We start from the raw sequence: 9,421 nt of genomic DNA on the forward strand, positions 1-9,421 counted from the left end.
TGTCCCCACCTCTGTCTTCCTTGGCTGATACAGCTGCTGATTTGATTTGTTTGTCCGACATTTCCAAACATTCATACATGCAGACATTATTGATTACTGACTCTCCAAGTTTGCTAAGTTAAGTTTATGTATTCTTTAAATAAATATGCTTTACAACTTTCAACTCGTCTTGCCTCCCATTCATGTTGCAGCCTTTGAGTCAGGTTGTAACACATAGAATAGAATGTCAGAAAGTCCGAAAAAAGTCATAGTATAGCATGTTTAAAAAAGGTCATGAGAAAGTCAGATTTCTGCATGTCGAAAAACGTCATAGTATAGCCTGTCATGAAAAAGTCATAGTATAGCATGCCGAAAAAAGTCATAGTATAGCCGGTCATGAAAAAGGTCATAGTATATCATGTCGAAAAAAGTCATAGTATAGCATGTCGAAAAAAGTCATAGTATAGCCTGTTGTCAAAAAAGTCATAGTAAAAAAAAAGTCATAGTATAGCATGTCGAAAAAAGTCATAGTATAGCATGTCGAAAAAAGTCATGAAAAAGTCATAGTATAGCATGTCGAAAAAAGGCATGAATAAGTCATAGTATAGCCTGTCGAAAAAAGTCATAGTATAGCATGTTGAAAAAAGTCATAGTATAGCATGTCGAAAAAAGTCATAGTATAGCATGTCGAAAAAAGTCATGAAAAAGTCATAGTATAGCATGTCGAAAAAAGTCATAGTATAGCATGTCGAAAAAAGTCATAGTATAGCATGTCGAAAAAAGTCATGAAAAAGTCATAGTATAGCATGTCGAAAAAAGTCATGAAAAAGTCATAGTATAGCATGTCGAAAAAATAAAAGTCATAGTATAGCATGTCGAAATAAGTCATAGTATAGCATGTCGAAAAAAATCATGAAAAAGTCATAGTATAGCATGTCGAAAAAAGTCATAGTATAGCCTGTTGAAAAAAGTCATAGTATAGCATGTCGAAAAAAGTCATGAAAAAGTCATAGTATAGCATGTTTAAAAAAGTCAAAAAAGTCATAGTATAGCATGTCGAAAAAAGTCATAGTATAGCATGTCGAAAAAAGTCATAGTATAGCATGTCGAAAAAAGTCATAGTATAAGTCATAGCATAGCCTGTCGAAAAAAGTCATAGTATAGCCTGTTTAAAAAAGTCATAGTATAGCATGTCGAAAAAAGTCATAGTATAGCATGTCGAAAAAAGTCATAGTATAGCATGTCGAAAAAAGTCATAGTATAGCATGTCATGAAAAAGTCATAGTATAGCATGTCGAAAAAGTCATAGTATAGCATGTCGAAAAAAGTCATGTCATAGTATAGCATGTCGAAAAAAGTCATGAAAAAGTCATAGTATAGCATGTCGAAAAAAGTCATAGTATAGTATGTCGAAAAAAGTCATAGTATAGCATGTCGAAAAAAGTCATAAAAAGTATAGCATGTCGAAAAAGTCATAGTATAGCCTGTCATGAAAAAGTCATAGTATAGCATGTCGAAAAAAGTCATAGTATAGCATGTCGAAAAAAGTCATGAAAAAGTCATAGTATAGCATGTCGAAAAAAGTCATGAAAAAGTCATAGTATAGCATGTCGAAAAAGTCATAGTATAGCATGTCGAAAAAAGTCATAGTATAGTCATGTCGAAAAAAGTCATAGTATAGCATGTCGAAAAAAGTCATAGTATAGCATGTCGAAAAAAGTCATGAAAAAGTCATAGTATAGCATGTTGAAAAAAGTCATGAAAAAGTCATAGTATAGCATGTCGAAAAAAGTCATGAAAAAGTCATAGTATAGCCTGTCAAAAAAGTCATAGTATAGCATGTCGAAAAAAGTCATAGTATAGCATGTCGATAGTATAGCAAAAAAAGTCATGAAAAAGTCATAGTATAGCATGTCGAAAAAGTCATAGTATAGTATAGCATGTCGAAAAAAGTCATGAAAAAGTCATAGTATAGCCTGTCAAAAAAAGTCATAGTATAGCATGTCGAAAAAAGTCATAGTATAGCATGTCGAAAAAAGTCATGAAAAAGTCATAGTATAGCCTGTCGAAAAAAGTCATAGTATATCATGTCGACAAAAGTCATAGTTTTGCCTGTTTAAAAAAGTCATTGTATAATAGCATGTCGGAAAAAGTCATCGTAAAGCCTGTTGAAAAAAATCATGAAAAAGTCATAGTATAGCATGTCGAAAAAAGTCATGAAAAAGTCATAGTATAGCATGTCGAAAAAAAAAAGTCATAGTATAAAAAAAGTCATAGTATAGCATGTCGAAAAAAGTCAAAAAAGTCATAGTATAGCATGTCGAAAAAAGTCATGAAAAAGTCATAGTATAGCATGTCGAAAAAAGTCATGAAAAAGTCATAGTATAGCATGTCGAAAAAGTCATAGTATAGCATGTCAAAAAAAGTCATAGTATATCATGTCGACAAAAGTCATAGTATAGCATGTCGAAAAAAGTCATAGTATAGCCTGTTGAAAAAAATCATGAAAAAGTCATAGTATAGCATGTCGAAAAAAGTCATAGTATAGCATGTAGAAAAATGTCATGAAAAAGTCATAGTATAGCATGTCGAAAAAAGTCATGAAAAAGTCATAGTATAGCATGTCGAAAAAAGTCATGAAAAAGTCATAGTATAGCATGTCGAAAAAAAAAGTCATAGTATAGCATGTCGAAAAAAGTCATGAAAAAGTCATAGTATAGCATGTCGAAAAAAGTCATAGTATAGCCTGTCGAAAAAAGTCATAGTATAGCATGTCGAAAAAAAAAAGTCATAGTATAGCATGTCGAAAAAAGTCATGAAAAAGTCATAGTATAGCCTGTCGAAAAAGTCATAGTATAGCATGTCGACAAAAGTCATAGTATAGCCTGTCGAAAAAAGTCATGAAAAAGTCATAGTATAGCCTGTCAAAAAAAGTCATAGTATATCATGTCGACAAAAGTCATAGTATAGCATGTCGAAAAAAGTCATAGTATAGCATGTCGAAAAAAGTCATGAAAAAGTCATAGTATAGCATGTCGAAAAAAGTCATAGTATAGCATGTCGAAAAAATGAAAAAGTCATAGCATGAAAAAGTCATAGTATAGCATGTCGAAAAAAGTCAAAAAGTCATAGTATAGCATGTCGAAAAAAGTCATGAAAAAGTCATAGTATAGCATGTCGAAAAAAGTCATAGTATAGCCTGTCGAAAAAGTCATAGTATAGCATGTCGAAAAAAGTCATAGTATAGCCTGTCGAAAAAAGTCATAGTATAGCATGTCGAAAAAAGTCATGAAAAAGTCATAGTATAGCATGTCAAAAAAAGTCATAGTATAGCATGTCGAAAAAAGTCATAGTATAGCATGTCGAAAAAAGTCATGAAAAAGTCATAGTATAGCATGTCGAAAAAGTCATGAAAAAGTCATAGTATAGCATGAAAAAAGTCATGAAAAAGTCATAGTAAAGTCATAGTATAGCATGTCGAAAAAAGTCATAGTATAGCATGTCGAAAAAAGTCATAGTATAGCATGTCGAAAAAAGTCATAGTATAGCATGAAAAAGTCATAGTATAGCATGTCGAAAAAAGTCATAGTATAGCATGTCGAAAAAAGTCATGAAAAAGTCATAGTATAGCATGTCGAAAAAAGTCATAGTATAGCATGTCGAAAAAGTCATAGTATAGCATGTTGAAAAAAGTCATAGTATAGCATGTCGAAAAAAGTCATAGTATAGCATGTGTCGAAAAAGTCATAGTATAGCATGTCGAAAAAAGTCATAGTATAGCATGTCGAAAAAAGTCATAGTATAGCATGTCGAAAAAAGTCATGAAAAAGTCATAGTATAGCATGTCGAAAAAAGTCATGAAAAAGTCATAGTATAAAAGCATGAAAAAAAGTCATAGTATAGCATGTCATGAAAAAGTCATAGTATAGCATGTCGAAAAAAGTCATGAAAAAGTCATAGTATAGCATGTCGAAAAAAGTCATGTAAAAGTCATAGTATAGCATGTCGAAAAAAGTCATGAAAAAGTCATAGTATAGCATGTCGAAAAAAGTCATAGTATAGCATGTCGAAAAAAGTCATAGTATAGCATGTCGAAAAAAGTCATGAAAAAGTCATAGTATAGCATGTCGAAAAAAGTCATAGTATAGCATGTCGAAAAAGTCATAAAAAAGTCATAGTATATCATGTCGAAAAAAGTCATAGTCATAGTATAGTGTCGAAAAAATAGTCATGTCGAAAAAGTCATAGTATAGCATGTCGAAAAAATAGTATATGTCGTCAAAAAAAAAGTCATAGTATAGCCTGTTGAAAAATGAAAAAGTCATAGTATAGCATGTCGAAAAAATGAAAAAGTCATAGTATAGCATGTCGAAAAAAGTCATGAAAAAGTCATAGTATAGCATGTCGAAAAAAGTCATAGTATAGCCTGTCGAAAAAAGTCATAGTATAGCATGTCGAAAAAAGTCATAGTATAGCATGTCGAAAAAAGTCATGAAAAAGTCATAGTATAGCATGTCGAAAAAAGTCATAGTATAGCATGTCGAAAAAAGTCCCAGAAAAGTCATAGTATAGCATGTCGAAAAAAGTCATAGTATAGCATGTCGAAAAAAGTCATAGTATAGCCTGTCGAAAAAAGTCATGAAAAAGTCATAGTATAGCATGTCGAAAAAAGTCATAGTATAGCATGTAAAAAGTCAAAAAAGTCATAGTATAGCATGTCGAAAAAATAGTATAGCATGAAAAAGTCATAGTATAGCATGTCGAAAAAAGTCATGAAAAAGTCATAGTATAGCATGTCGAAAAAAGTCATGAAAAAGTCATAGTATAGCATGTCGAAAAAAGTCATAGTATAGCATGTCGAAAAAGTCATAGTATAGCCTGTCGAAAAAAGTCATAGTATAGCCTGTTGAAAAAAGTCATGAAAAAGTCATAGTATAGCATGTCGAAAAAGTTGAAAAAGTCATAGTATAGCATGTCGAAAAAAGTCATAGTATAGCATGTCGAAAAAAGTCATGAAAAAGTCATAGTATAGCATGTCGAAAAAAGTCATAGTATAGCATGTCGAAAAAAGTCATGAAAAAGTCATAGTATAGCATGTCGAAAAAAGTCATAGTATAGCATGTCGAAAAAGTCATGAAAAAGTCATAGTATAGCATGTCGAAAAAAGTCATAGTATAGCATGTCGAAAAAAGTCATGAAAAAGTCATAGTATAGCATGTCGAAAAATGAAAAAGTCATAGTATAGCCTGTCGAAAAAGTCATAGTATAGCATGTTGAAAAAAGTCATGAAAAAGTCATAGTATAGCATGTCGAAAAAAGTCATAGTATAGCATGTCGAAAAAAGTCATGAAAAAGTCATAGTATAGCATGTCGAAAAAGTCATAGTATAGCATGTCGAAAAAAGTCATAGTATAGCATGTCGAAAAAAGTCATAGTATAGCATGTCGAAAAAGTCATAGTATAGCCTGTCGAAAAAATAGTATAGCATGTCGAAAAAGTCATAGTATAGCATGTCGAAAAAAGTCATGAAAAAGTCATAGTATAGCATGTCGAAAAAAGTCATGAAAAAGTCATAGTATAGCATGTCGAAAAAAGTCATAGTATAGCATGTCGAAAAAAAGTCATAGTATAGCATGTCGAAAAAAGTCATGAAAAAGTCATAGTATAGCATGTCGAAAAAAGTCATAGTATAGCATGTCGAAAAAAGTCATGTCATAAAAAAAAGTCATAGTATATCATGTCGAAAAAGTCATAGTATAGCATGTCGAAAAAAAGTCATGAAAAAGTCATAGTATAGCATGTCGAAAAAGTCATAGTATAGCCTGTCGAAAAAAGTCATAGTATAATAGCCTGTTGAAAAAAGTCATAGTATAGCCTGTCGAAAAAAGTCATAGTATAGCATGTCGAAAAAAGTCATGAAAAAGTCATAGTATAGCATGTCGACAAAAGTCATAGTATAGCCTGTTTAAAAAAGTCATAGTATATCATGTCGAAAAAAGTCATAGTATAGCCTGTCGAAAAAAGTCATGAAAAAGTCATAGTATAGCATGTCGAAAAAATGAAAAAGTCATAGTATAGCATGTCGAAAAAAGTCATGAAAAAGTCATAGTATAGCATGTCGAAAAAATGTCATAGTATAGCATGTCGAAAAAGTCATAGTATAGCATGTCGAAAAAAGTCATGAAAAAGTCATAGTATAGCATGTCATAAAAAAGTCATAGTATAGCATGTCATGAAAAAGTCATAGTATAGCATGTCGAAAAAAGTCATGAAAAAGTCATAGTATAGCATGTCGAAAAAAGTCATAGTATAGCATGTCGAAAAAAGTCATGAAAAAGTCATAGTATAGCATGTCGAAAAAAGTCATGAAAAAGTCATAGTATAGCATGTCGAAAAAAGTCATAGTATAGCATGTTGAAAAAAAGTCATGAAAAAGTCATAGTATAGCATGTCGAAAAAAAGTCATAGTATAGCATGTCGAAAAAGTCATAGTATAGCATGTCGAAAAAAAAAAGTCATAGTATAGCATGTCGAAAAAGTCATAGTATAGCCTGTCGAAAAAAGTCATGAAAAAGTCATAGTATAGCATGTCAAAAAAGTCATAGTATAGCATGTCGAAAAAAGTCATTGAAAAATCATAAAGTATAGCATGTCGAAAAATGTCATAAAAAGCATGTATAAAAAGTCATAGTATAGCCTGTCGAAAAAAGTCATAGTATAGCATGTCGAAAAAAGTCATAGTATAGCCTGTTGAAAAAAGTCATGAAAAAGTCATAGTATAGCATGTCGAAAAAAGTCATAGTATAGCATGTCGAAAAAAGTCATGAAAAAGTCATAGTATAGCATGTCGAAAAAAGTCATAGTATAGCATGTCGAAAAAAGTCATAGTATAGCATGTCGAAAAAAGTCATAGTATAGCCTGTCGAAAAAGTCATAGTATAGCATGTCGAAAAAAGTCATAGTATAGCATGTCGAAAAAAGTCATGAAAAAGTCATAGTATAGCATGTCGAAAAAAGTCATAAAAAGTATAGTATAGCATGTCGAAAAAAGTCATAGTATAGTCATGTAAAATGTCGAAAAAGTCATAGAAAAAAAAAGTCATAGTATAGCATGTCGAAAAAAGTCATGAAAAAGTCATAGTATAGCATGTCGAAAAAAGTCATAGTATAGCATGTCGAAAAAAGTCATAGTATAGCCTGTCGAAAAAAGTCATAGTATAGCATGTCGAAAAAAAAAGTCATAGTATAGCCTGTCGAAAAAAAAGTCATGAAAAAAAAAGTCATAGTATAGCATGTCGAAAAAAGTCATAGTTTTGTATGTCGAAAAATGTATTGATAAAATCCAATTAAAGGAGGAATAGTGTGTTGAAAAATGTAATAAAAAAACTCAGTATAGAAAGTCATATTATTTTAATGTAAAATAAGATGTATGATATTGATTGTCATAAAATTTGAAAAGTAGAAAAAAAGTCATAAAAAGTCATTGTATAGCATGTCGAAAAAAGTAATGAAAAACTCACATTATGTCTAAAAAAGTCATAAAGATACACAGTATATCAAAAAAGTCTTAGTATAGCATGGAAAAAAGGCATAGGATGTCACAAAAAATGTCCTAAAAAAATCACAGTATAGTACATTGAAAAAAGTCATAATACAGCATGTCGCAAAAAGTCATGATAAAGCAGGTTATAAAAAAGTCAAAGAATAAAGACTCTTAAAAACTCTTAAAAAATGTCATGGCATATGTCCAAAAAATATCAAAAATAAGTCAGAGTGTCAAATAAAGTCATATGATAGAATGTCAAACATTTTTAATAAATCATGAAAAAGTTAGTGTCATATCATGAATATAGTTTTTAAAACTCATGGTATATAATGTCAAGTTACAATGTATGTAATAAAGTCAAGAACAAAATAATATGACGATAAAAGTAAAAAATTATCATAGCACAGTATGTCAAAAAGTCAGTTCTGTATATCAAAAAAGTCTTAATATAATATGTTGAAAATAGTTATAGGATAGTATGTCAATAAAAGCCATGAGAAAATCCTAGTATGGTATGACATAAAAAGTCATGGTAAAGAATGTCGAAAAAAGAAATGCAAAACAAAAAGCTGCACTATTGTATTTAAAAAAAGAAATCACATTTTGACATCTTTTTAAAAGATTTTAATATATACTATACTTTGAGTTGGTTTTGACTTTTTTATGACTTTGTTTATGACATACTAAGACATTTTTTATTACTTTGTGAGAAATGTTCATGGGATACTATACTATCAGTTTTTATGGAATACTTAACTATGACTTCTATAAAGAATTTTTTTCGTCATACTATACCTTTACATTTTTGTCATACTATATACTCTGGCTTTAGGAGCAGCTGGTCAAAGAACCAAGAGATGCCATAACTTCTTTGATGTAGACGAGACTATCCTGCTTTGAGTCTGCCCCTGGCAGGCTCTAGATATATGTGTTACTAATCACCGTGTGTCTGTGATCCTCTTCCTGCTCTCTTTCCAGGATGACATGGATTTCTTTGGCTCATGTTCCACCCTTGAACCACCCTGGACTCAAAAAAGCCGCGGCCCGATCCCGGATGAGATTACTCTCTAGTCCCCCCCCCACAGATGAGCAGCAGCCCCTCTCAAGTGTGGTCGCAAGGCCTCTTTGAAATGCCGCTGACCTCAGCGTCCCTCGTCAAGGGGTCAAAATAGAATATGTGCATAGATGCAAACAAAAGCACTTCTGAGGAAAAAGCAAAGCATGAGGGATACAGTCCAAATTAAAAATCCTGCAATACAAGTGAGGTGTAGATTCAACTTCACGGCCATTTTAGAGGATTAAGTTAAGGTTAAAAAAAAATCTAAAATGACAATAAAAGTCAAACTGCTGCGTTGCATCATCCGTGTGGTTAGATCTCGCTCAGTCTCTCTATGATGGCGTGTTCACATCTTTAATAATCTTGCCAAGCTGCTCCTCGCCACCAGCCTCGTGTCTCATATCTGAGCAAGGATATTGTTCTCAGTTCAGCTAATATTTACTGGCTCAATCTGTTGAAACACATGCGAAAAGGGTTCATTCTGGAGCATTTTTGTAAATGTGGACCAACACCTTCATAAACCTTGCTACAGGAGGCCCTGCTTTAAAGTGATGTTTGAGCAGCTTTAACACAGTGAGAAATTAAAAATACTTTCTACGCTATGTTGCAAAAGCTGCAAAAATTACAGATGTGAATTGACAACAACTTTCCAATTTCTGACTGGAAATTCAAAAAACAAAAGGGCTGAATTTCTCTCTCTGACTTTAAAAGCACCACGTACTCATTTTCCTCTTCTTCCTCCTCAAAACTCCTGACAGACAAAACAGATGGAGCTGTATTGATGTAAAGTCTAAACAATGACCACATGACAGGAAGAACAGATTCAGTATTCCTCCTCA

The sequence above is a fragment of the Anoplopoma fimbria genome, chromosome 1 (assembly GCF_027596085.1).
Source record: "Anoplopoma fimbria isolate UVic2021 breed Golden Eagle Sablefish chromosome 1, Afim_UVic_2022, whole genome shotgun sequence".
In the NCBI taxonomy this organism is placed as follows: domain Eukaryota; kingdom Metazoa; phylum Chordata; class Actinopteri; order Perciformes; family Anoplopomatidae; genus Anoplopoma; species Anoplopoma fimbria.